Raw genomic sequence first — 25,907 nt, forward strand, 5'->3', positions numbered from 1 at the left:
GAAAAAAGTCATAGTATAGTATGTCGAAAAGTCATGGTATAGTATTTTCTACGGTGGCCGGGAAGTGCAATGCAACATTACAAAGAATGAAACACTTTTACATTTTGGAAAACAAATTTACATTTTGGAAAACAAAATAACATTTTAGAAAACAAATTTACATTTTGGAAAACAAAATAACATTTTAGAAAACAAATTTACATTTTAGAAAACAAATTTACATTTTGGAAAACAAATTTACATTTTGGAAAACAAAATAACATTTTAGAAAACAAATTTACATTTTGGAAAACAAAATAACATTTTAGAAAACAAATTTACATTTTGGAAAACAAAATAACATTTTCGAAAACAAATTTACATTTTAGAAAACAAATTTACATTTTGGAAAACAAAATAACATTTTTAGAAAACAAATTTACATTTTCGAAAACAAATTTACATTTTAGAAAAACAAATTAACAAGATGCAAAACACTTTTACCAGTCCCGAAACAAATTTACAAATGACAGATTCTTCACGGAAAGGGAATGTACCACATACCGGAAGTGATGAGGTGTTGTTGGTGAGCGCAGTCAATTTGTGTTGTTGTGAGTGAGTATATGGCGTGAATGAAGTTTATGGTGACTTTACGTGTGGTCGGTGTTTGGAGTTTTTATATGACGCGGACCTGACGGAAACACAGGGAACGTATCGACAGCCGCGGCCGGATCGAAGCTACAGCAGGGGGGCAGCTGAGTCCGTCTGCAGCTGCAGGACCTGGAGCTCACTGCCCATTCCTGGGAGCCAAAACCGACACCACGCAGCTGGAGACCCAGGCCGTATTGCTGGGCCCGCGGGAGGGAAGGGACGCGCCGGGAGAATCAGATCCAGGACTGAACGGAGCGGACTGTCACAGCCTGCTGAAGTTTAAATCACAGGTTTCCTAAAGGGAGTCTGGGGACTCGGACTGTGGACGACAAAACACGACTTAAAGTCTCGTTAAATAAATAAATACATGCAGAAATAAATGAATCATTAGTGGGGGAGTGAGCCTGGACATTTCAGTCTGTTTAAACTTCACTTTGAAGCAGAACCTCTTAGTTCAGAAGGGTGAAGTTTCCGTTTGTACTCATATCTGTGAACTGATTATAATAAATATTCTTTGTATTAACACATTAATTAGTCTCTTTGTCTTTTTGTTTAAAAAAACTAGAACATCGCATGAGATTTTGACGATTTATAGTGATTTTATTTCCGTTAGACCTTTGCCTACATTGACGCTGATGCATTAAGGACGGCCCATAGACAGTATATAAGGCAGTGCCTCCCCTGTTCCAAGATGGCGGCTCTATTGACGCATTCGATCCATAACTGCCGTAGTCAAGGCGACATGTATACAAAACCTCATCACTTCCGGTATGTGGTACATTCCCTTTCCGTGAAGAATCTGTCATTTGTAAATTTGTTTCGGGACTGGTAAAAGTGTTTTGCATCTTGTTAATTTGTTTTCGAAAATGTAAATTTGTTTTCGAAAATGTTATTTTGTTTTCCAAAATGTAAATTTGTTTTCTAAAATGTTATTTTGTTTTCCAAAATGTAAATTTGTTTTCTAAAATGTTATTTTGTTTTCCAAAATGTAAATTTGTTTTCCAAAATGTAAATTTGTTTTCTAAAATGTAAATTTGTTTTCTAAAATGTTATTTTGTTTTCCAAAATGTAAATTTGTTTTCTAAAATGTTATTTTGTTTTCCAAAATGTAAATTTGTTTTCCAAAATGTTATTTTGTTTTCCAAAATGTAAAAGTGTTTCATTCTTTGTAATGTTGCATTGCACTTCCCGGCCACCGTAATTTTCAGACACATTTGCAGGTTTCTGTTTAATTGGTGTCACAAGTACAAAAGAAAAATATCTATTGCATTGATCGCGCTACCTCTCACATGCTAAACGAGCGCTCTACCATTTGAGCTAATTCCCCTACGTCAAAAGATATTGTGTAGCTCCGAATAGATCGTATATTCCTCATCTACTCCATTTTCTCGTCTTACTGGGTCTATGTAAACACTCAGGGCGTGATCTGGATTGGACCTTTACTTTGAACAATCAAGAAGGTAGACGAGGTGGCCGAGTGGTTAAGGCGATGGACTGCTAATCCATTGTGCTCTGCACGCGTGGGTTCGAATCCCATCCTCGTCGAACCGGTTTTCTACATTCTGCTACAGTTGCATGTCATAAACATAACTGGCTGCATTTAAACAATTCCCTTTGTCACCAAAAGTCATAGTATAGGTTGTTAAAAAATGTCATAGTATGTTGAATGAAGTCATAGAGAGTCTTAGTATATGGACAATGCGGGTGATAGAAAGTCATTGTATAGTATGTCAAAACGTCTGGAAGAACATGCAAACTCCTCAGCCGAGCCTCGACTGGGGTCGAATTGAGTGTCATTGTCTGCGGTTCATATTTGCAGGTAGTTGTTGGAGCAGTGCTAACCACTGAGCCATAGTCTAGCATGTTGAAAAATGTCATGGTATAGTATGTCAAAAAAGTGACACAAATTCATAGTATACTATGTCGAAACCGTCACTATAGTTTGTTGGAAAAGTGAAAAAAATTCATAGAATACCATATCAAAAATAATAAAATAATAAATAAAAAGTCATGTTATAGTATTTTGAATGAAGTGACAAAAAGTCATAGTATAGCATGTTAAAAAAAGGCACAGCATAGTATATCGAGAAAAAGTGATCAATAAGTCGGAGTATAGTAAGTTGAATGAAGTGATTAAAAAGTCATAGTATAGCATGTTAAAAAAAGTCATAATATGGTATGTCGTAAAAAGTTATAAAAATTCATGGTATAGTTTGTTGAAAAAGGTCATGGGTTCGAATCCCATCCTCGTCAAACCCGCGTTCTTCATTCTGCTACAGTTGCATGTCATAAACATAACTGGCTCCATTCAAACAACTCTCTTTGTCACAAAAAAGTCATAGTATAGGTTGTTAAAAAATGTCATAGTATGTCGAATGAAGTGATAGAAAGTCATAGTATGTTGAATGAAGTGGTTAAAATGTCAAAGTATAGCAAGTAAAAACAAAGTCATGGTATAGTATATTATGACACAAAAGTCTTAGTAAAGTATGTTGAAAAAAGTCATAGTATAGTATGTCGAAAAGTCATGGTATAGTATTTTCAGACACATTTGCAGGTTTCTGTTTAATTGGTGTCACAAGTAAAAAAGAAAAATATCTAAAATCCTCTGGAGAATGCGGGCATTGATCCCGCTACCTCTCACATGCTAAGCGAGCTCTCTACCATTTGAGATAATTCCCCACCGCTCAAAAGATATTGTGTAGCTCGAATAGAGCGTATATTCCTCATCTACTCCATGCCACATTTTTCGTCTTTACCGGTGTTCTTCTTTCTGCTACAGTTGCATGTCATAAACATAACTGGCTGCATTTAAACAATTCCCTTGTCACAAAAAGTCATAGTATAGGTTGTTAAAAAATGTCATAGTATGTTGAATGAAGTCATAGAAAGTCTTAGTATATGGACAATGCGGGCATTGATCCCGCCTACCTCTCACATGCTTAGCGAAGCACCCTACCATTTGAGCTAATTCCCCTACGTCAAGAGCCGTGTGTAGCTCGAATAGATCGTATATTCCTCATCTACTCCATGCCACATTTTTCTTGTCTTACGTGATAGTGATAGAAAGTCATAGTATAGTATGTCAAAACGTCTGAAGAACATGCAAACTCCTCAGTCGAGCCATTGGGGTCGAATTGAGTGTCATTGTCTGCGGTTCATATTTGCAGGTAGTTGTTGGAGCAGTGCTAACCACTGAGCCATAGTCTAGCATGTTGAAAAATGTCATGGTATAGTATGTCAAAAAAGTGACACAAATTCATAGTATACTATGTCGAAACCGTCACTATAGTTTGTTGGAAAAGTGAAAAAAATTCATAGAATACCATATCAAAATAATAACAAAATAATAAAAAAGTCATGTTATAGTATTTTGAATGAAGTGACAAAAAAGTCATAGTATAGCATGTTAAAAAAGGCACAGCATAGTATATCGAGAAAAGTGATCAATAAGTCAGAGTATAGTAAGTTGAATGAAGTGATTAAAAAGTCATAGTATAGCATGTTAAAAAAAGTCATAATATGGTATGTCGTAAAAAGTTACATAAAATTCATGGTATAGTTTGTTGAAAAAGGTCATGGGTTCGAATCCCATCCTCGTCAAACCCGCGTTCTTCATTCTGCTACAGTTGCATGTCATAAACATAACTGGCTCCATTCAAACAACTCTCTTTGTCACAAAAAAGTCATAGTATAGGTTGTTAAAAAATGTCATAGTATGTCGAATGAAGTGATAGAAAGTCATAGTATAGTATGTTGAATGAAGTGGTTAAAATGTCAAAGTATAGCAAGTAAAAACAAAGTCATGGTATAGTATATTATGACACAAAAGTCTTAGTAAAGTATGTTGAAAAAAGTCATAGTATAGTATGTCGAAAAGTCATGGTATAGTATTTTCAGACACATTTGCAGGTTTCTGTTTAATTGGTGTCACAAGTACAAAAGAAAAATATCTATTGCATTGATCGCGCTACCTCTCACATGCTAAACGAGCGCTCTACCATTTGAGCTAATTCCCCTACGTCAAAAGATATTGTGTAGCTCCGAATAGATCGTATATTCCTCATCTACTCCAATTTCCGTCTTACTGGGTCTATGTAAACACTCAGGGCGTTGATCTGGATTGGACCTTTACTTTGAACAATCAAGAAGGTAGACGAGGTGGCCGAGTGGTTAAGGCGATGGACTGCTAATCCATTGTGCTCTGCACGCGGTTCTAATCCCATCCTCGTCGAAACGGTTTTCATGCTACAGTTGCTGTCATAAAATAACTGCCTTTATTTAAACAATTCCCTTTGTCACCAAAAGTCATAGTATAGGTTGTTAAAAAATGTCATAGTATGTTGAATGAAGTCATAGAGAGTCTTAGTATATGGACAATTGCTGGTGATAGAAAGTCATAGTATAGTATGTCAAAATGTCCAAAGAACATGCAAACTCCTCAGCCCGTACTGGGGTCGATTGAATTGAGTGTCATTGTCTTGCGGTTCATATTTGCAGGTAGTTGTTGGAGAAATGCTAACCACTGAGCCATAGTCTAGCATTTTTAAAAATGTCATGGTATAGTATTTTAAAAAAGTGACACAAATTCATAGTATACTATGTCGAAACCGTCACTATAGTTTGTTGGAAAAGTGAAAAAAATTCATAGAATACCATATCAAAATAATAACAAAATAATAAAAAAGTCATGTTATAGTATTTTGAATGAAGTCACAAAAAAGTCATAGTATAGGTTGTTAAAAAATGTCATAGTATGTCGAATGAAGTGATAGAAATTTATAGTATAGTATGTTGAATGAAGTGGTTAAAATGTCAAAGTATAGAAGGTTAAAAAAAAGTCATGGTATAGTATATTATGACACAAAAGTCTTAGTAAAGTATGTTGAAAAAAGTCATAGTATAGTATGTCGAAAAGTCATGGTATAGTATTTTCAGACACATTTGCAGGTTTCTGTTTAATTGGTGTCACAAGTAAAAAAGAAAAATATCTAAAATCCTCTGGAGAATGCGGGCATTGATCCCGCTACCTCACACGCTACGCTGTTAGCGCTCCCCCATTTGAGCTAATTCCCCTACGGTCAAAAGATATTGTGTAGCTCGAATAGAGCGTATATTCCTCATCTACTCCATGCCACATTTTTCGTTCTTTACCGGTGTTCTTCATTCTGCTACAGTTGCATGTCATAAACATAACTGGCTGCATTTAAACAATTCCCTTTGTCACAAAAAGACATAGTATAGGTTGTTAAAAAATGTCATAGTATGTTGAATGAAGTCATAGAAAGTCTTAGTATATGGACAATGCGGCATTGATCCTACCACCTCACATGCTTAGCGAGCACCCTACCATTTGAGCTAATTCCCTACGTCAAGAGCCGTTGTGTAGCTCCGAATAGATCGTATATTCCTCATCTACTCCATGCCACATTTTTCTTGTCTTACGTGATAGTGATAGAAAGTCATAGTATAGTATGTCAAAACGTCTGGAAGAACATGCAAACTCCTCAGCCGAGCCTCGACTGGGGTCGAATTGAGTGTCATTGTCTGCGGTTCATATTTGCAGGTAGTTGTTGGAGCAGTGCTAACCACTGAGCCATAGTCTAGCATGTTGAAAAATGTCATGGTATAGTATGTCAAAAAAGTGACACAAATTCATAGTATACTATGTCGAAACCGTCACTATAGTTTGTTGGAAAAGTGAAAAAAATTCATAGAATACCATATCAAAATAATAACAAAATAATAAAAAAGTCATGTTATAGTATTTTGAATGAAGTGACAAAAAAGTCATAGTATAGCATGTTAAAAAAAGGCACAGCATAGTATATCGAGAAAAAGTGATCAATAAGTCAGAGTATAGTAAGTTGAATGAAGTGATTAAAAAGTCATAGTATAGCATGTTAAAAAAAAGTCATAATATGGTATGTCGTAAAAAGTTATAAAAATTCATGGTATAGTTTGTTGAAAAAGGTCATGGGTTCGAATATAAAATAATTGACTCCACTTCAAACAACTCTCTTTGTCACAAAAAAGTCATAGTATAGGTTGTTAAAAAATGTCATAGTATGTCGAATGAAGTGATAGAAAGTCATAGTATAGTATGTTGAATGAAGTGGTTAAAATGTCAAAGTATAGCAAGTAAAAACAAAGTCATGGTATAGTATATTATGACACAAAAGTCTTAGTAAAGTATGTTGAAAAAAGTCATAGTATAGTATGTCGAAAAGTCATGGTATAGTATTTTCAGACACATTTGCAGGTTTCTGTTTAATTGGTGTCACAAGTACAAAAGAAAAATATCTATTGCATTGATCGCGCTACCTCTCACATGCTAAACGAGCTCTCTACCATTTGAGCTAATTCCCCTACGTCAAAAGATATTGTGTAGTCTGATTAGATCGTTATATTCCTCATCTACTCCATTTTCGCCCTTTACTGGGTCTATGTAAACACTCAGGGCTGATCTGGATTGACCTTTACTTTGAACAATCAAGAAGGTAGACGAGGTGGCCGAGTGGTTAAGGCGATGGACTGCTAATCCATTGTGCTCTGCACGCGTGGGTTCGAATCCCATCCTCGTCGAACCGGTTTTCTACATTCTGCTACAGTTGCATGTCATAAACATAACTGGCTGCATTTAAACAATTCCCTTTGTCACCAAAAGTCATAGTATAGGTTGTTAAAAAATGTCATAGTATGTTGAATGAAGTCATAGAGAGTCTTAGTATATGGACAATGCGGGTGATAGAAAGTCATAGTATAGTATGTCAAAACGTCTGGAAGAACATGCAAACTCCTCAGCCGAGCCTCGACTGGGGTCGAATTGAGTGTCATTGTCTGCGGTTCATATTTGCAGGTAGTTGTTGGAGCAGTGCTAACCACTGAGCCATAGTCTAGCATGTTGAAAAATGTCATGGTATAGTATGTCAAAAAAGTGACACAAATTCATAGTATACTATGTCGAAACCGTCACTATAGTTTGTTGGAAAAGTGAAAAAAATTCATAGAATACCATATCAAAATAATAACAAAATAATAAAAAAGTCATGTTATAGTATTTTGAATGAAGTGACAAAAAAGTCATAGTATAGCATGTTAAAAAAAGGCACAGCATAGTATATCGAGAAAAAGTGATCAATAAGTCAGAGTATAGTAAGTTGAATGAAGTGATTAAAAAGTCATAGTATAGCATGTTAAAAAAAAGTCATAATATGGTATGTCGTAAAAAGTTATAAAAATTCATGGTATAGTTTGTTGAAAAAGGTCATGGGTTCGAATCCCATCCTCGTCAAACCCGCGTTCTTCATTCTGCTACAGTTGCATGTCATAAACATAACTGGCTCCATTCAAACAACTCTCTTTGTCACAAAAAAGTCATAGTATAGGTTGTTAAAAAATGTCATAGTATGTCGAATGAAGTGATAGAAAGTCATAGTATAGTATGTTGAATGAAGTGGTTAAAATGTCAAAGTATAGCAAGTAAAAACAAAGTCATGGTATAGTATATTATGACACAAAAGTCTTAGTAAAGTATGTTGAAAAAAGTCATAGTATAGTATGTCGAAAAGTCATGGTATAGTATTTTCAGACACATTTGCAGGTTTCTGTTTAATTGGTGTCACAAGTAAAAAAGAAAAATATCTAAAATCCTCTGGAGAATGCGGGCATTGATCCCGCTACCTCTCACATGCTAAGCGAGCTCTCTACCATTTGAGATAATTCCCCTACGTCAAAAGATATTGTGTAGCTCCGAATAGAGCGTATATTCCTCATCTACTCCATGCCACATTTTTCTCGTCTTACCGGTGTTCTTCTTTCTGCTACAGTTGCATGTCATAAACATAACTGGCTGCATTTAAACAATTCCCGTTGTCACAAAAAGTCATAGTATAGGTTGTTAAAAAATGTCATAGTATGTTGAATGAAGTCATAGAAAGTCTTAGTATATGGACAATGCGGGCATTGATCCCGCTACCTCTCACATGCTTAGCGAGCACCCTACCATTTGAGCTAATTCCCTACGTCAAGAGCCGTTGTGTAGCTCCGAATAGATCGTATATTCCTCATCTACTCCATGCCACATTTTTCTTGTCTTACGTGATAGTGATAGAAAGTCATAGTATAGTATGTCAAAACGTCTGGAAGAACATGCAAACTCCTCAGCCGAGCCTCGACTGGGGTCGAATTGAGTGTCATTGTCTGCGGTTCATATTTGCAGGTAGTTGTTGGAGCAGTGCTAACCACTGAGCCATAGTCTAGCATGTTGAAAAATGTCATGGTATAGTATGTCAAAAAAGTGACACAAATTCATAGTATACTATGTCGAAACCGTCACTATAGTTTGTTGGAAAAGTGAAAAAATTCATAGAATACCATATCAAAATAATAACAAAATAATAAAAAGTCATGTTATAGTATTTTGAATGAAGTGACAAAAAGTCATAGTATAGCATGTTAAAAAAAGGACACAGCATAGTATATCGAGAAAAAGTGATCAATAAGTCAGAGTATAGTAAGTTGAATGAAGTGATTAAAAAGTCATAGTATAGCATGTTAAAAAAAAGTCATAATATGGTATGTCGTAAAAAGTTATAAAAATTCATGGTATAGTTTGTTGAAAAAGGTCATGGGTTCGAATCCCATCCTCGTCAAACCCGCGTTCTTCATTCTGCTACAGTTGCATGTCATAAACATAACTGGCTCCATTCAAACAACTCTCTTTGTCACAAAAAAGTCATAGTATAGGTTGTTAAAAAATGTCATAGTATGTCGAATGAAGTGATAAAATAAAGTCAAAGTATAGTATGTATGAATAATTTAAAATGTCAAGAAAGTATAAAAAAAAAAAGTCATGGTATAGTATATATATGACACAAAAGTCTTAGTAAAGTATGTTGAAAAAAGTCATAGTATAGTATGTCGAAAAGTCATGGTATAGTATTTTCAGACACATTTGCAGGTTTCTGTTTAATTGGTGTCACAAGTAAAAAGAAAAATATCTAAAATCCTCTGGAGAATCGGGCATTGATCCCGCTACCTCTCACATGCTAAGCGAGCTCTCTACCATTTGAGATAATTCCCCCACGTCAAAAGATATTGTGTAGTCTCGAATAGAGCGTATATTCCTCATCTACTCCATGCCACATTTTTCTCGCTTTTACCGGTGTTCTTCTTTGTGCAACAGTTGCATGTCATAAACATAACTGGCTGCATTTAAACAATTCCCTCGTTGTCACAAAAAGTCATAGTATAGGTTGTTAAAAAATGTCATAGTATGTTGAATGAAGTCATAGAAAGTCTTAGTATATGGACAATGCGGGCATTGATCCCGCCCCCTCACATGCTTAGCGAGCACCCTACCATTTGAGCTTTGTCAAGAGTTATAGTGTATATTTCATTACCCACATTTTTTGTTTCGTGATAGTGATAGAAAGTCATAGTATAGTATGTCAAAACGTCTGAAGAACATGCAAACTCCTCAGCCGAGCCTCGACTTGGGTCGAATTGAGTGTCATTTTTCGCGCGTTCATATTTGCAGGTAGTTGTTGGAGCAGTGCTAACCACTGAGCCATAGTCTAGCATGTTGAAAAATGTCATGGTATAGTATGTCAAAAAAGTGACACAAATTCATAGTATACTATGTCGAAACCGTCACTATAGTTTGTTGGAAAAGTGAAAAAAATTCATAGAATACCATATCAAAATAATAACAAAATAATAAAAAAGTCATGTTATAGTATTTTGAATGAAGTGACAAAAAAGTCATAGTATAGCATGTTAAAAAAAGGCACAGCATAGTATATCGAGAAAAAGTGATCAATAAGTCAGAGTATAGTAAGTTGAATGAAGTGATTAAAAAGTCATAGTATAGCATGTTAAAAAAAAGTCATAATATGGTATGTCGTAAAAAGTTATAAAAATTCATGGTATAGTTTGTTGAAAAAGGTCATGGGTTCGAATCCCATCCTCGTCAAACCCGCGTTCTTCATTCTGCTACAGTTGCATGTCATAAACATAACTGGCTCCATTCAAACAACTCTCTTTGTCACAAAAAAGTCATAGTATAGGTTGTTAAAAAATGTCATAGTATGTCGAATGAAGTGATAGAAAGTCATAGTATAGTATGTTGAATGAAGTGGTTAAAATGTCAAAGTATAGCAAGTTAAAAAAAAGTCATGGTATAGTATATTATGACACAAAAGTCTTAGTAAAGTATGTTGAAAAAAGTCATAGTATAGTATGTCGAAAAGTCATGGTATAGTATTTTCAGACACATTTGCAGGTTTCTGTTTAATTGGTGTCACAAGTAAAAAAGAAAAATATCTAAAATCCTCTGGAGAATGCGGGCATTGATCCCGCTACCTCTCACATGCTAAGCGAGCGCTCTACCATTTGAGCTAATTCCCCTATGTCAAAAGATATTGTGTAGCTCCGAATAGAGCGTATATTCCTCATCTACTCCATGCCACATTTTTCTCGTCTTACCGGTGTTCTTCATTCTGCTACAGTTGCATGTCATAAACATAACTGGCTGCATTTAAACAATTCCCTTTGTCACAAAAAGACATAATATAGGTTGTTAAAAAATGTCATAGTATGTTGAATGAAGTGATAGAAAGTCTTAGTATATGGACAATGCAGGCATTGATCCCACTACCTCTCACATGCTTATCGAGCACCCTACCATTTGAGCTAATTCCCTACGTCAAGAGCCGTTGTGTAGCTCCGAATAGATCGTATATTCCTCATCTACTCCATGCCACATTTTTCTCGTCTTACGTGATAGTGATAGAAAGTCATAGTATAGTATGTCAAAATGTCTGGAAGAACATGCAAACTCCTCAGCCGAGCCTCGACTGGGGTCGAATTGAGTGTCATTGTCTGCGGTTCATATTTGCAGGTAGTTGTTGGAGCAGTGCTAACCACTGAGCCATAGTCTAGCATGTTGAAAAATGTCATGGTATAGTATGTCAAAAAAGTGACACAAATTCATAGTATACTATGTCGAAACCGTCACTATAGTTTGTTGGAAAAGTGAAAAAAATTCATAGAATACCATATCAAAATAATAACAAAATAATAAAAAAGTCATGTTATAGTATTTTGAATGAAGTGACAAAAAAGTCATAGTATAGCATGTTAAAAAAAGGCACAGCATAGTATATCGAGAAAAAGTGATCAATAAGTCAGAGTATAGTAAGTTGAATGAAGTGATTAAAAAGTCATAGTATAGCATGTTAAAAAAAAGTCATAATATGGTATGTCGTAAAAAGTTATAAAAATTCATGGTATAGTTTGTTGAAAAAGGTCATGGGTTCGAATCCCATCCTCGTCAAACCCGCGTTCTTCATTCTGCTACAGTTGCATGTCATAAACATAACTGGCTCCATTCAAACAACTCTCTTTGTCACAAAAAAGTCATAGTATAGGTTGTTAAAAAATGTCATAGTATGTCGAATGAAGTGATAGAAAGTCATAGTATAGTATGTTGAATGAAGTGGTTAAAATGTCAAAGTATAGCAAGTAAAAAAAAAGTCATGGTATAGTATATTATGACACAAAAATCTTAGTAAAGTATGTTGAAAAAGTCATAGTATAGTATGTCGAAAAGTCATGGTATAGTATTTTCAGACACATTTGCAGGTTTCTGTTTAATTGGTGTCACAAGTACAAAAGAAAAATATCTATTGCATTGATCGCGCTACCTCTCACATGCTAAACGAGCGCTCTACCATTTGAGCTAATTCCCCTACGTCAAAAGATATTGTGTAGCTCCGAATAGATCGTATATTCCTCATCTACTCCATTTTCGCCTTACTGGGTCTATGTAAACACTCAGGGCGATCTGGATTGGACCTTTACTTTGAACATTCAAGAAGGTAGACGAGGTCCAGTGGTTAAGGCGATGGACTGCTAATCCATTGTGCTCTGCAACGGGTTCAATCCCATCCTCGTCGAACCGGTTTTCTACATTCTGCTACAGTTGCATGTCATAAACATAACTGGCTGCATTTAAACAATTCCCTTTGTCACCAAAAAGTCATAGTATAGGTTGTTAAAAAATGTCATAGTATGTTGAATGAAGTCATAGAGAGTCTTAGTATATGGACAATGCGGCCCCCCCCCCCCCCCCCCCCCCCTTTTTTTAGTGATAGAAAGTCATTGTATAGTATGTCAAAACGTCTGGAAGAACATGCAAACTCCTCAGCCGAGCCTCGACTGGGGTCGAATTGAGTGTCATTGTCTGCGGTTCATATTTGCAGGTAGTTGTTGGAGCAGTGCTAACCACTGAGCCATAGTCTAGCATGTTGAAAAATGTCATGGTATAGTATGTCAAAAAGTGACACAAATTCATAGTATACTATGTCGAAACCGTCACTATAGTTTGTTGGAAAAGTGAAAAAAATTCATAGAATACCATATCAAAATAATAACAAAATAATAAAAAAGTCATGTTATAGTATTTTGAATGAAGTGACAAAAAAGTCATAGTATAGCATGTTAAAAAAAGGCACAGCATAGTATATCGAGAAAAAGTGATCAATAAGTCAGAGTATAGTAAGTTGAATGAAGTGATTAAAAAGTCATAGTATAGCATGTTAAAAAAAAGTCATAATATGGTATGTCGTAAAAAGTTATAAAAATTCATGGTATAGTTTGTTGAAAAAGGTCATGGGTTCGAATCCCATCCTCGTCAAACCCGCGTTCTTCATTCTGCTACAGTTGCATGTCATAAACATAACTGGCTCCATTCAAACAACTCTCTTTGTCACAAAAAAGTCATAGTATAGGTTGTTAAAAAATGTCATAGTATGTCGAATGAAGTGATAGAAAGTCATAGTATAGTATGTTGAATGAAGTGGTTAAAATGTCAAAGTATAGCAAGTAAAAACAAAGTCATGGTATAGTATATTATGACACAAAAGTCTTAGTAAAGTATGTTGAAAAAAGTCATAGTATAGTATGTCGAAAAGTCATGGTATAGTATTTTCAGACACATTTGCAGGTTTCTGTTTAATTGGTGTCACAAGTACAAAAGAAAAATATCTATTGCATTGATCGCGCTACCTCTCACATGCTAAACGAGCGCTCTACCATTTGAGCTAATTCCCCTACGTCAAAAGATATTGTGTAGCTCCGAATAGATCGTATATTCCTCATCTACTCCATTTTCTCGTCTTACTGGGTCTATGTAAACACTCAGGGCGTGATCTGGATTGGACCTTTACTTTGAACAATCAAGAAGGTAGACGAGGTGGCCGAGTGGTTAAGGCGATGGACTGCTAATCCATTGTGCTCTGCACGCGTGGGTTCGAATCCCATCCTCGTCGAACCGGTTTTCTACATTCTGCTACAGTTGCATGTCATAAACATAACTGGCTGCATTTAAACAATTCCCTTTGTCACCAAAAGTCATAGTATAGGTTGTTAAAAAATGTCATAGTATGTTGAATGAAGTCATAGAGAGTCTTAGTATATGGACAATGCGGGTGATAGAAAGTCATAGTATAGTATGTCAAAACGTCTGGAAGAACATGCAAACTCCTCAGCCGAGCCTCGACTGGGGTCGAATTGAGTGTCATTGTCTGCGGTTCATATTTGCAGGTAGTTGTTGGAGCAGTGCTAACCACTGAGCCATAGTCTAGCATGTTGAAAAATGTCATGGTATAGTATGTCAAAAAAGTGACACAAATTCATAGTATACTATGTCGAAACCGTCACTATAGTTTGTTGGAAAAGTGAAAAAAATTCATAGAATACCATATCAAAATAATAACAAAATAATAAAAAAGTCATGTTATAGTATTTTGAATGAAGTGACAAAAAAGTCATAGTATAGCATGTTAAAAAAAGGCACAGCATAGTATATCGAGAAAAAGTGATCAATAAGTCAGAGTATAGTAAGTTGAATGAAGTGATTAAAAAGTCATAGTATAGCATGTTAAAAAAAAGTCATAATATGGTATGTCGTAAAAAGTTATAAAAATTCATGGTATAGTTTGTTGAAAAAGGTCATGGGTTCGAATCCCATCCTCGTCAAACCCGCGTTCTTCATTCTGCTACAGTTGCATGTCATAAACATAACTGGCTCCATTCAAACAACTCTCTTTGTCACAAAAAAGTCATAGTATAGGTTGTTAAAAAATGTCATAGTATGTCGAATGAAGTGATAGAAAGTCATAGTATAGTATGTTGAATGAAGTGGTTAAAATGTCAAAGTATAGCAAGTAAAAACAAAGTCATGGTATAGTATATTATGACACAAAAGTCTTAGTAAAGTATGTTGAAAAAAGTCATAGTATAGTATGTCGAAAAGTCATGGTATAGTATTTTCAGACACATTTGCAGGTTTCTGTTTAATTGGTGTCACAAGTAAAAAAGAAAAATATCTAAAATCCTCTGGAGAATGCGGGCATTGATCCCGCTACCTCTCACATGCTAAGCGAGCTCTCTACCATTTGAGATAATTCCCCTACGTCAAAAGATATTGTGTAGCTCCAAATAGAGCGTATATTCCTTATCTACTCCATGCCACATTTTTCTCGTCTTACCGGTGTTCTTCATTCTGCTACAGTTGCATGTCATAAACATAACTGGCTGCATTTAAACAATTCCCGTTGTCACAAAAAGTCATAGTATAGGTTGTTAAAAAATGTCATAGTATGTTGAATGAAGTCATAGAAAGTCTTAGTATATGGACAATGCGGGCATTGATCCCGCTACCTCTCACATGCTTAGCGAGCACCCTACCATTTGAGCTAATTCCCTACGCCCAAAGAGCCGTTGTAGTCTCGAATAGATCGTATATTCCTCATCTACTCCATGCCACATTTTTCTTGTCTTACGTGATAGTGATAGAAAGTCATAGTATAGTATGTCAAAACGTCTGGAAGAACATGCAAACTCCTCAGCCGAGCCTCGACTGGGGTCGAATTGAGTGTCATTGTCTGCGGTTCATATTTGCAGGTAGTTGTTGGAGCAGTGCTAACCACTGAGCCATAGTCTAGCATGTTGAAAAATGTCATGGTATAGTATGTCAAAAAAGTGACACAAATTCATAGTATACTATGTCGAAACCGTCACTATAGTTTGTTGGAAAAGTGAAAAAAATTCATAGAATACCATATCAAAATAATAACAAAATAATAAAAAAGTCATGTTATAGTATTTTGAATGAAGTGACAAAAAAGTCATAGTATAGCATGTTAAAAAAAGGCACAGCATAGTATATCGAGAAAAAGTGATCAATAAGTCAGAGTATAGTAAGTTGAATGAAGTGATTAAAAAGTCATAGTATAGCATGTTAAAAAAAAGTCATAATATGGTATGTCGTAAAAAGTTATAAAAATTCATGGTATAGTTTGTTGAAAAAGGTCATGGGTTCGAATCCCATCCTCATCCCAAACCCGTGTGTCTTCTTTCTGCTACAGTTGCATGTCATAAACATAACTGGCTGCATTTAAACAATTCCCGTTGTCACAAAAAGTCATAGTATAGGTTGTAAAAAAATGTCATAGTATGTCGAATGAAGTGATAGAAATTTATAGTATAGTATGTTGAATGAAGTGGTTAAAATGTCAAAGTATAGCAAGTAAAAAAAGTCATGGTATAGTATATTATGACACAAAAGTCTTAGTAAAGTATGTTGAAAAAAGTCATAGTATAGTATGTCGAAAAGTCATGGTATAGTATTTTCAGACACATTTGCAGGTTTCTGTTTAATTGGTGTCACAAGAAAAAAGAAAAATATCTAAAATCCTTCTGGAGAATGCGGGCATTGATCCCGCTACCTCTCACATGCTAAGCGGGCCTCTACCATTTGAGCTAATTCCCCTACGTCAAAAGATATTGTGTAGCTCCGAATAGAGCGATATTCCTCATCTACTCCATGCCACATTTTTCCGTTCTTTACCGGTGTTCTTCTTTCTGCTACAGTTGCATGTCATAAACATAACTGGCTGCATTTAAACAATTCCCTTTGTCACAAAAAGTCATAGTATAGGTTGTTAAAAAATGTCATAGTATGTTGAATGAAGTGATAGAAAGTCTTAGTATATGGACAATGCGGGCATTGATCCCGCTACCTCTCACATGCTTAGCGAGCACCCTACCATTTGAGCTAATTCCCTACGTCAAGAGCCGTTGTGTAGCTCCGAATAGATCGTATATTCCTCATCTACTCCATGCCACATTTTTCTCGTCTTACGTGATAGTGATAGAAAGTCATAGTATAGTATGTCAAAACGTCTGGAAGAACATGCAAACTCCTCAGCCGAGCCTCGACTGGGGTCGAATTGAGTGTCATTGTCTGCGGTTCATATTTGCAGGTAGTTGTTGGAGCAGTGCTAACCACTGAGCCATAGTCTGGCATGTTGAAAAATGTCATGGTATAGTATGTCAAAAAAGTGATACAAATTCATAGTATACTATGTCGAAACCGTCACTATAGTTTGTTGTAAAAGTGAAAAAAATTCATAGAATAGCATATCAAAATAAGAAAAAAGTCATGTTATAGTATTTTGAATGAAGTGACAAAAAGTCATAGTATAGCATGTTAAAAAAAAGGCACAGCATAGTATATCGTGAAAAAGTGATCAATAAGTCAGAGTATAGTAAGTTGAATGAAGTGATTAAAAAGTCATAGTATAGCATGTTAAAAAAAAGTCATAATATAGTATGTCGTAAAAAGATATAAAAATTCATGGTATGGTTTGTTGAAAAAGGTCATGAAAAAGTCATAGTATAGTATGTCGAAAGAAATGTATAAAAAGTCATAGCATACCATGTCGGAAAAGTCATAGTAGATTATGTTGAAAAAAGTCATAGCATAGTATGTCGAAAAAAGTCATGAATAAGTCATAGTAAAGTATGTAAAAAAACCTCTCCTAAGTGGAATGCAGCCATCATTAATGGTTTTGAATACACCTGTGCTTTTCCTACTATGACATGTCAACATGTCTGCCGTGAAAAAGGTCTATATAGTACATTGAAAAAAGGTCATAACAAATTCATAGCATACTACAGCGATCGTCAACTGGCGGCCCGCGGGCCACATCCGGCCCGCCAAAGCTTTCAGTCCGGTTGCAGAATAATCATGATTTCAGAAAATGCGTTCTGATATTTTGCTTTTTTAGCATTCACAGCAGGTAACATTCCACAGGGAGAGCACAAACCCACCCCCCTGTATTTTCATCTCTTTTCACATTTCGATTAGTTTCGGTATTGCGTATCTAAGTCACACTGGACAACACACAGGTAAACCACACAAAATGCAATGCAGCTTCAAGCACAATTTGTTTGATACAAACGTTGCATTTTTGGAAGATTCTGAACAGCGCGATGCCCGAGCTCCACACACACAACAGAGCTGAGAGGCGTGTGCGTTACTACACGCAGCACATGTAGGCTACCTAACTGGGACTGTAAGTACAATAAAGCCTTCAAGTCAACACTTGTCAATACCCATTTACCTGTCTACAGGCATACATTTTGTAGAAAGCAATATTTCAATCTGATCTGCCTGCGCAGTCCACTAGTCCACACAGAATCAGAATGTAAATCACAAAATATCACAATGACAATGTGGAGTAACTCATGGCAGTGCACTACCCAACGGCCCTCCGTTAAACAGCACATATCTGCGTTCATCAACCACCAGAACCAGACCGTTTGTGTGTGTGTGTGTGCACACACGCAGAGAGAGAGAGAGAGACAGACAGAGAGAGAGTGACAGAGAGAGAGAGAGAGAGAGACAGAGACAGACAGACAGAGAGAGAGTGACAGAGAGAGAGAGAGATGTTGTCTTGTGTAGTTTGATCGTTAAAGTAGTGCTACTTTGCACATTTTAGCTGCCAAAGCTCTGCTGCTCTTTATCTGTCTCTGCTCCTGCTCACTGCTCACTCAGTGAGCAGAGGGGGAGGGGCCAGTGGCTTGAGCAGCAAAAGCCAATAGCCGCTTTCCGACCAAGTAGTTCCAGGAACGTAGTTATAGGAAAAGTCCACTTCTAAGCAGTTCTACTAACTACTCTCCCCCAAAACCGTTTTTCCCATTTGCATTTGCACTGGGATGCTATGGGCCATAGGGACTATAGGAGGGGTAAGGGAGTGATGCAAGCACGGCAACGGTCTTTATAGCGTTAAAATCAGAAAACAAATACACCAAAAAAGTATTAACTACATACTACATCTAATATATAGCATATTTGTCATAATTTAAACAAGTCTCCCGAAGAGAAACGGGTATCTCTCTCTCCCCCGCCTCTGCAGGATGCACTGTGGACGTGTGTGTGTGTGAGAGCGAGGTTGTCAAGCCCGCAGGGCTTGTGGAGTTTAACTCCGAAAAGACAGTTTACCACAGGTTCCCGTTAATCTTATGATGGACATGTGTTGTGATATTTAAACAAATGAACCGTCAACGGCGAAATAAAAGCCTGTTATTAATGAGAGCGGTCTGAGAGACCTCCAGCTTACAGCGGGGTTTCTGAGCAGGACTGGCCGAGTGACGAGCTCGCGGCCGGTGCAGGCACCTGCTGGCTGTCGCCTGCTGGCTGTCGCCTCACTTCATGGAGCTTCCCACCTCCGAAAACTTTGAAGCAAATTGTCAATTCAGCATCAATTTCCGCAAGACTGCCTATATTCGAAATGTTAACAGTTCATTTCTCGCCTAAAACGTTAGAAGTGAATTTAGTGATGATTAAGATGGCGAAAATTGTTAAAATTGTCCCGTTGTTGGTCTGTCTGTACCGTAAACCCGACCCTCGTTGACCTAGGTCCCTATGCTGAAAAGGGAACAGCGAAAAGATCCTGCCCTGAAGTAGGAGCTGAAAGAGTTACAGGGACTGCAGCCAGAGGAACTTAAAAATCCCCAAATTGGTCCAGTCGGAACACGAGAAAAAAAGAGTTCTAGGAATTTTATGTTCTAGGAACTGCAAAAATCCCTCCGGTCGGAAAGTGGCTAATGTGTGCTTCTTTAACCGACGATATCTCTTGCGTTTCTTATCCAAACAACGTCAAACTTGGCACTGCACTTACTCGTGCCTGTAACAAGACACTTGTCAAGTTTGAAATCCATCGGACTAACAGTTCGAGAGATATGCGCTTAACACCCACACACACACACACACACACACACACACACACACACACACACACACACACACACACACAAACGTTCCTGCAATTTATAGATAGATTATTGTAATGCTGGCAAAACAAACCATGCTCTCGGCTGGAGCGGTAAATCTATGGATTATACGACCAAAACAGATGCATGTGGCTACTTGATACGCATGTGAATGACGTCATTGTCATGTTCACCTTCTTCATTCTTGATGATGATGCCGGTTGTTTGTTTAATTGCAAATGAGGCATACAGGTTCAGCGTTACTGAAAGTCAGCAAAAGGAATGCATAGCCTACTTATCAGTCAATTCATCATTAAAGCTGTGGTTTTCCACGTCAACTCTATGACAGTGACATTTTTACCTGATAAGAAGCCTGCAAGCTCAGTGAACTGCCTCCTAATCTGAGATCATTTTCTAGTTAAGGAGCCAGTTATCATTATGGATTTTCCATGTTTTTAGGAGTCTGTTCACACCAATACATGTTAATAAATATAGCATTCATTTAGTAAGATGTATAAATCAAACAAGGATAGGCGTATTAGGTATAAATATATTTAATTTTATTTAATTGATGGTCTACACATCTGCTTTGAAAGATTCTGGCCCTTGGAAAAATGTAGTTGATGATCTCTATAGTATATCAAAGGGTCTTGTGGAGAAAACTCCACACAAAAAGACCCTGTGATGACAAAGGCATAGTATATTATGATGAAAAAAGTGATAAAAAGTCATAGTCTAGTATGTCAAAAATAGGCATAGAGTAACATGTCGGAAAAAGTGATATAAAAATGTTCAAACCCAGGGAAATCTGTAATTTTATTCAGCAACACGGACAATGTCAACAATGTCAACATGTTGAGAGGACTCCCAGCAAACGTGTTAGGTAGTGTAGCTGATTACAGTTAGAGGAAAATCAACAGTGTGATGTCTCTAAAAATATCCTATAAAGCTTCTTCTTTGGTTCTACACAATGTCAGCTTGTTGAACTCTGCAGCACTGTCATTACCAGTATGAATTCCAAAGAAACTTTCATTTCCAGGCCTGAAGTTGAGTCAAATTATAGCCGTGCTTCTCTTCCAGTCACCACAGAATTTTCTGATTTGCATCAGCTGTAATTTTGCACAAACACGTTTCCTGTCGCCACGATGAGCAGCTTGTGTTCCTGGAAGCTAAGATTGATTTATTTTGATGGGCAGAGGAAGTGCTGAGGGGAATTGGGGGGAGTGGGGGGGGGATTTCAGACAGCTCAAATAGAAACTGAAGTTGACCCCCTCAGCCCTCAGCTGGAACTTTGCCACCATACATGGCACTGGCAGTCTAAAACTTATTTTGATTTGCATGGCATGCTTGTTGTGTTTTCTAATGAAAGTCAAATAAAAAGCATTTAAAATGGTCAACATGAGTGATTTTGAGACTGTCCTCCCACGAATTATGAAAAGATTATCAAAGGTCTGCTAAAGCCACAGAAACATGAATATATGGGTCAACAAAATATCAGACTTTAAAGGACAATTCCGGTGCAAAACGAACCTAGAGGTTAATAACATATGTGTACCGAGTCTTTCTCTGGGATCTGTTTTCATGCTAATCGAATGTGTCTCTAGCTTGAAACTAGCTACCGCAAACCGGTGTTTAGCTGCTAACGCTAGCTTTCGGAGCAGAGGGTAAATCACTATTTCTACACCACTAACAAGGCTCAAAATAGCACCACACTTCAACGGTAGCATCATGAGGGTCCCTACATGTAAACCGAAGCATTGAGAACTTTGTAAGTGTACAGACAGTTTATTACAAAGATAGATTAGAAAGACAGTAGCGTTAATGTTTACACAGCGTTCGTGATAGGTTCATTTTGCGCCGGATTGCCCTTTCTCCGCCAGTCAGAAATGGTCAACTTTTGAAATGTATGTGTTAAATGAAAGAATATCATTTAGATAATTTAGAGATCATTTGTTAGGAATGTTTCAATGTTTGATATGTTTGAACAAAAAACATGGCGGGTAAATTCAGTGTTCGAATTACACCGTGGCTTTGGGTGGGGCCCAATTCTTTGTGGATAGGGGGTGGGAGAGTATTGTACACATGCAGTTACATACATGAATACGCCCACCTACATGCAAAAATATACTGTCAAAAACATAAACTGCCTACTCCAGCTTTAACAGAAAGACAACCTTAGAGCTACAAGCTTTATTTTTGGGCCAATCCATTTCTCCTCAAGAAAATGTCAACTTGGGCTGTTTTCATGGGACAGCTGAATGACTCAGTGGTTAGCACTGTTCCCTGGTTGGGGTTTGTGTTAGGTTGAATGGTTCAGAGTTCAATCGCTGTTGGTGGCATCGCTTACATGAGCACCGCAACTAACCAATAAATTCTTACGTTCATGTACCACTGCTGCCAAGTCTTCGAGCTACAAGCTTTACTTTTCAGGCCATTAAACTTCTACAGTTGGGTTTAGGAAGAGATTGGGGTGGGGTTATAAAATGAACATTTCAGTGACACGAACCCCAGTCTCCGGGGTGAAAGTCCTGTGTTGTTTGACCAATACACCCCCCAAACCAACCTCCCTACGTGGAATGTTCGGTCTTTCATACTACTCGCTACCGTTGTCGCTCTTAATACTGCGCCATCGTCACGCACCACGGAGCTGCTTCTCTGCCCGATAAATCTGAGCATCCATCTATGAAGATATATTTAATTAATTTTATTGTAGATGACGAAGAGGATTTACAGAACTTTCAGGACTGTGTCATCATACAGAATCTGAGCATACAGAGCAGAGAGGAATGTATGATCAGAACTGATGAAGGTGAAGTCTGTGGAAGATGAAAAGAATACAGCCCAAGAGGATGTTTTGTTGTCAAGTTCAAAGAAGAGACCATGGAAGTCATGGATTGGAGGTGGCTGCTGCTTAAGGCTCTTTTTTTAGATGGGAAGCAACACTTCGCCTGCGTACCAGCTTAACCCTACAGTCACATTAGCTACAAGCGACAGCAAAAAAGCGACCACGAGCAAGGCGGGGCCAAAATAGACAAGAAGTCTATTTTATGCAAATGCTGAGCAATTCGACAAAGCGAAAGGGCAGCGTGACACATTTACGTTGGTTGCTCAGTCGAAGAAAATCATTCAAGATGGCGGCAATGCTTCAGGACATCATATTTCTATATATAACTGATATGTTTGGCATTTTATCTCATATTTTGTTACCCTTATCGAGAAATATATATTTTTAAATCCAAAAACATTGTTCTTGTGACTTGACAATACCTCTGAAGTGACTTGTCGTAGTGCTTCGTCAGGTCAGTGGTAGTTGGTGGTCTAGTTAACCCAGAATAGGTGACTGTGCATTGGGTATAGAGCGCTTTAGTGTTTTTTGCCCCCAACGGCTCCTTCCAGGCAGCGCTGCGACCGCTGCCTCCAAGGCACCTAACCTTAACCCTAACCATAACCAGTGCCTAATCCTAGTGCCTTCCAGGCAGCACTGCCGTTGGGGGCAAAAAACACCGATAACCATATAGAGCACCGCAAGCTGCCGGTCGTGGTGGTTCAGTTACCCCTGAATAGGTGTGCGCTGGGGAGAGGTAGCACCAGAGAATTTCGGTTTACTTTTGCCAAGTGACCAGGAGTAGGCTAGGCACGCCCAGGAATGCCCATCAAGCGAGTGTGTGTCGCTCTCTTTTGTAGCTAATGTGACTGAAAGGTTAGTATGCTGGGTGTCACTGCGCTCCTGTGAATAGACAGGTAGACAAGCACTGTGACTACACCAGGTGCTCTATGAGTGGTAACCATGGACTGTATATAAAGATGGACAATGCAACAACACTTCCTACCACTGTACAAAGATGAAGCAAAAACATCACGGATACGAGCGCTGCCATCTTGTAAATTTGAAACCAGAGTCTGCGCAGTAGTGTCCATGCAATATTGAAGTCTCGCCCATTTCCCCGCCCGACCAATCGCGAGTCAATCCCATCTGTAAATCATATCAATCCCAGCTGTTTTTATTGAATCAAATAACTTATTAAAACCAAACTTATCAGAAAAATGAACACTTGAACATACATCCGCGTGATAAGAACTACCTAAAATGTACTTTGATTTTTCAGTTTAGTCCATGTCCCATCTGCTTACATGGCGAGGGTGGGGTTTATGACCTATACTGCAGCCAGCCACCAGGGGGCGATGGAGATGTATTGGATTCACTTATACAGTCCAAGCATCAACCCCTGGGGGTAACACTACTTTATCCCTGCTGGTACAACTGAATTACATAATTTGACGGTGGTATCATATATCCCTAATCACAGGTCAACTTATGACAAAGAGTAGCTATCCTAGTCTTTGCTAACCACTGATACGTCATTACCTGATGATGTATCAGGTAATGTTAGTTTAAAACTTGTCCCAATGCTCTGCCATGCGAAAGCCCTCCTGTTTATGTCCTGATAACAGCTGATTTCAGGGTACACACAAACCGCATTGATATGTACTGTGCGTTGCGTCGCTTAGAAGAAAGACAATTCAGCTGTGGCAGCGGGTGGGCATGTGTGTGAGAGATGTCCGCAAATGTTTGACAGGATGCACACGCTTGTAGCTACGCTTGTTAGATTGCCCAAGCCTCCCTACCTGCCCGCTCACCTCTCATTAAAAAAAAGAATTACTAGGCGCGTCAATCGCTCCCAGTCTAAATAAAAAAAGGCCTTAAAGCTGCACACAGAGCAGCTTCCTTGTTAGCATTGCAGCTGACAAAAGCATACTTTTAATTAACGTCTTCATTTCTGTCACTGCAATAAAAGCCAAAAGAGAATGCATACGGGTATCCCCTTGTCTTTGATGTATGGAGACTGGCTGCTCCAACATGTACTCTACCCTTCTGGCCTGAACTGACAATGGCAGTCCTACATCAAATCTCATTAGTGGTGACTAATATTCTTTTCATCTTCCACAAAAGGCTTCCATTGTGCCAGCACTAAAGTGCATTCCTCAGCTCCCACTTGTCTTCTCTGTGTCTCAGAGGGAGGAGGGGGGCAGGGAGGGAGGTGCAGACAGTGTAAGAAGAAGAGATTACTGCCAGAGTTGACTAAGTTCAACTTCACCTTGCCATGCATAAAAAGATTACAGCAGTCCCATTGTACGTTTGATTAATTTTGGTAAATGAATATGCAGCCCCGACGAGAAACGGTGCCAACTCTGGAACACCACTTCCATAGTGAACTGACACACTGAAAACACTTGATATAAAATCGCAACTTTAGAACATTCTCTAAGAATCGGTGTGATTGTAGACCAGTGAAACAGAATGAAACTCTGAAGTTAATTACAGCACACAATATAAAGACCAGAGTAGCCCATGGAATTATGACAGTCCACAGCAGCCTAAACAGCACTTTCAAATAAAACGCGGCCCTTTAAATTGCAATGTGTGGTACATTTCAAACAGTGTGCTGACATATCAGGTCAGGTTAATTGAGGTCATTACGGTGGAGGAAATCGAAATTGTGAAGAGAAGCCGAGGTGGCTTTACGCCACTGAAACCAGAGAAAGTTATCACTGTCATTCAAGTGAAACAACAGAAAAGGTTAGCAAGTTCTCCAGTGATGCAAATAATACTAGACTACTTAGATATTAAAAATGGATTGATGGATATATAGTTGCTCAAAATGAGAACAGAAAGTGATAGGAGGCCTAGGTACTGTGAAACTGGACCTGAGCCCTGGTAGAACAAGTGGATGGTGGCAGAACACTTGCAACAGAGAGAGAGACTTGGACTTGGAATTGGATACCAAAATTAGCGGACGCATTTGGTGTTATGATGCGCTGGAGGGAAGGTCAACAAAATTAATGGAGAGACATGTCTGGGGACCATGAATATCCACAAGACATTTTGTGGAAATCCAGTGGTTAGTTTTTGAGACATTTTGGACCAATGTGTTGGATGGATATCCTGTTACGAACAAAACATCTCTCTCAGCATACCACACGTAGTGGACAACCACTAGCACCGCAGACATGTTAGAAATGTCAGCCAGTTAGTCATTACAGTGTGTAGGCTGAGGCAGGATATACAGTACAACATTACAGACAGACAAAGTACACTTGTTTGTTTTGGAATCTTCTTTCAAAGTCAGCTGACGACTATCTGGCACTTTAGG

General features: G+C 37.8%; 4 non-coding genes across 4 annotated transcripts; all 4 read left to right on the forward strand.

The window, feature by feature from the left end:
• Positions 1-2,093: 2,093 nt before the first annotated feature.
• Positions 2,094-2,175, forward strand: trnas-gcu. Its single transcript has one exon. It is a non-coding gene; the product is annotated as a tRNA-Ser (tRNA).
• A 2,610-nt stretch (positions 2,176-4,785) lies between these two features.
• trnas-gcu lies at positions 4,786-4,864 on the forward strand. The gene has a single exon. It is a non-coding gene; the product is annotated as a tRNA-Ser (tRNA).
• Positions 4,865-7,133: 2,269 nt separating this feature from the next.
• trnas-gcu lies at positions 7,134-7,215 on the forward strand. Its single transcript has one exon. It is a non-coding gene; the product is annotated as a tRNA-Ser (tRNA).
• A 6,667-nt stretch (positions 7,216-13,882) lies between these two features.
• Positions 13,883-13,964, forward strand: trnas-gcu. The gene has a single exon. It is a non-coding gene; the product is annotated as a tRNA-Ser (tRNA).
• Positions 13,965-25,907: the final 11,943 nt, after the last annotated feature.

Source organism: Perca fluviatilis, chromosome 18 (assembly GCF_010015445.1).
Source record: "Perca fluviatilis chromosome 18, GENO_Pfluv_1.0, whole genome shotgun sequence".
In the NCBI taxonomy this organism is placed as follows: domain Eukaryota; kingdom Metazoa; phylum Chordata; class Actinopteri; order Perciformes; family Percidae; genus Perca; species Perca fluviatilis.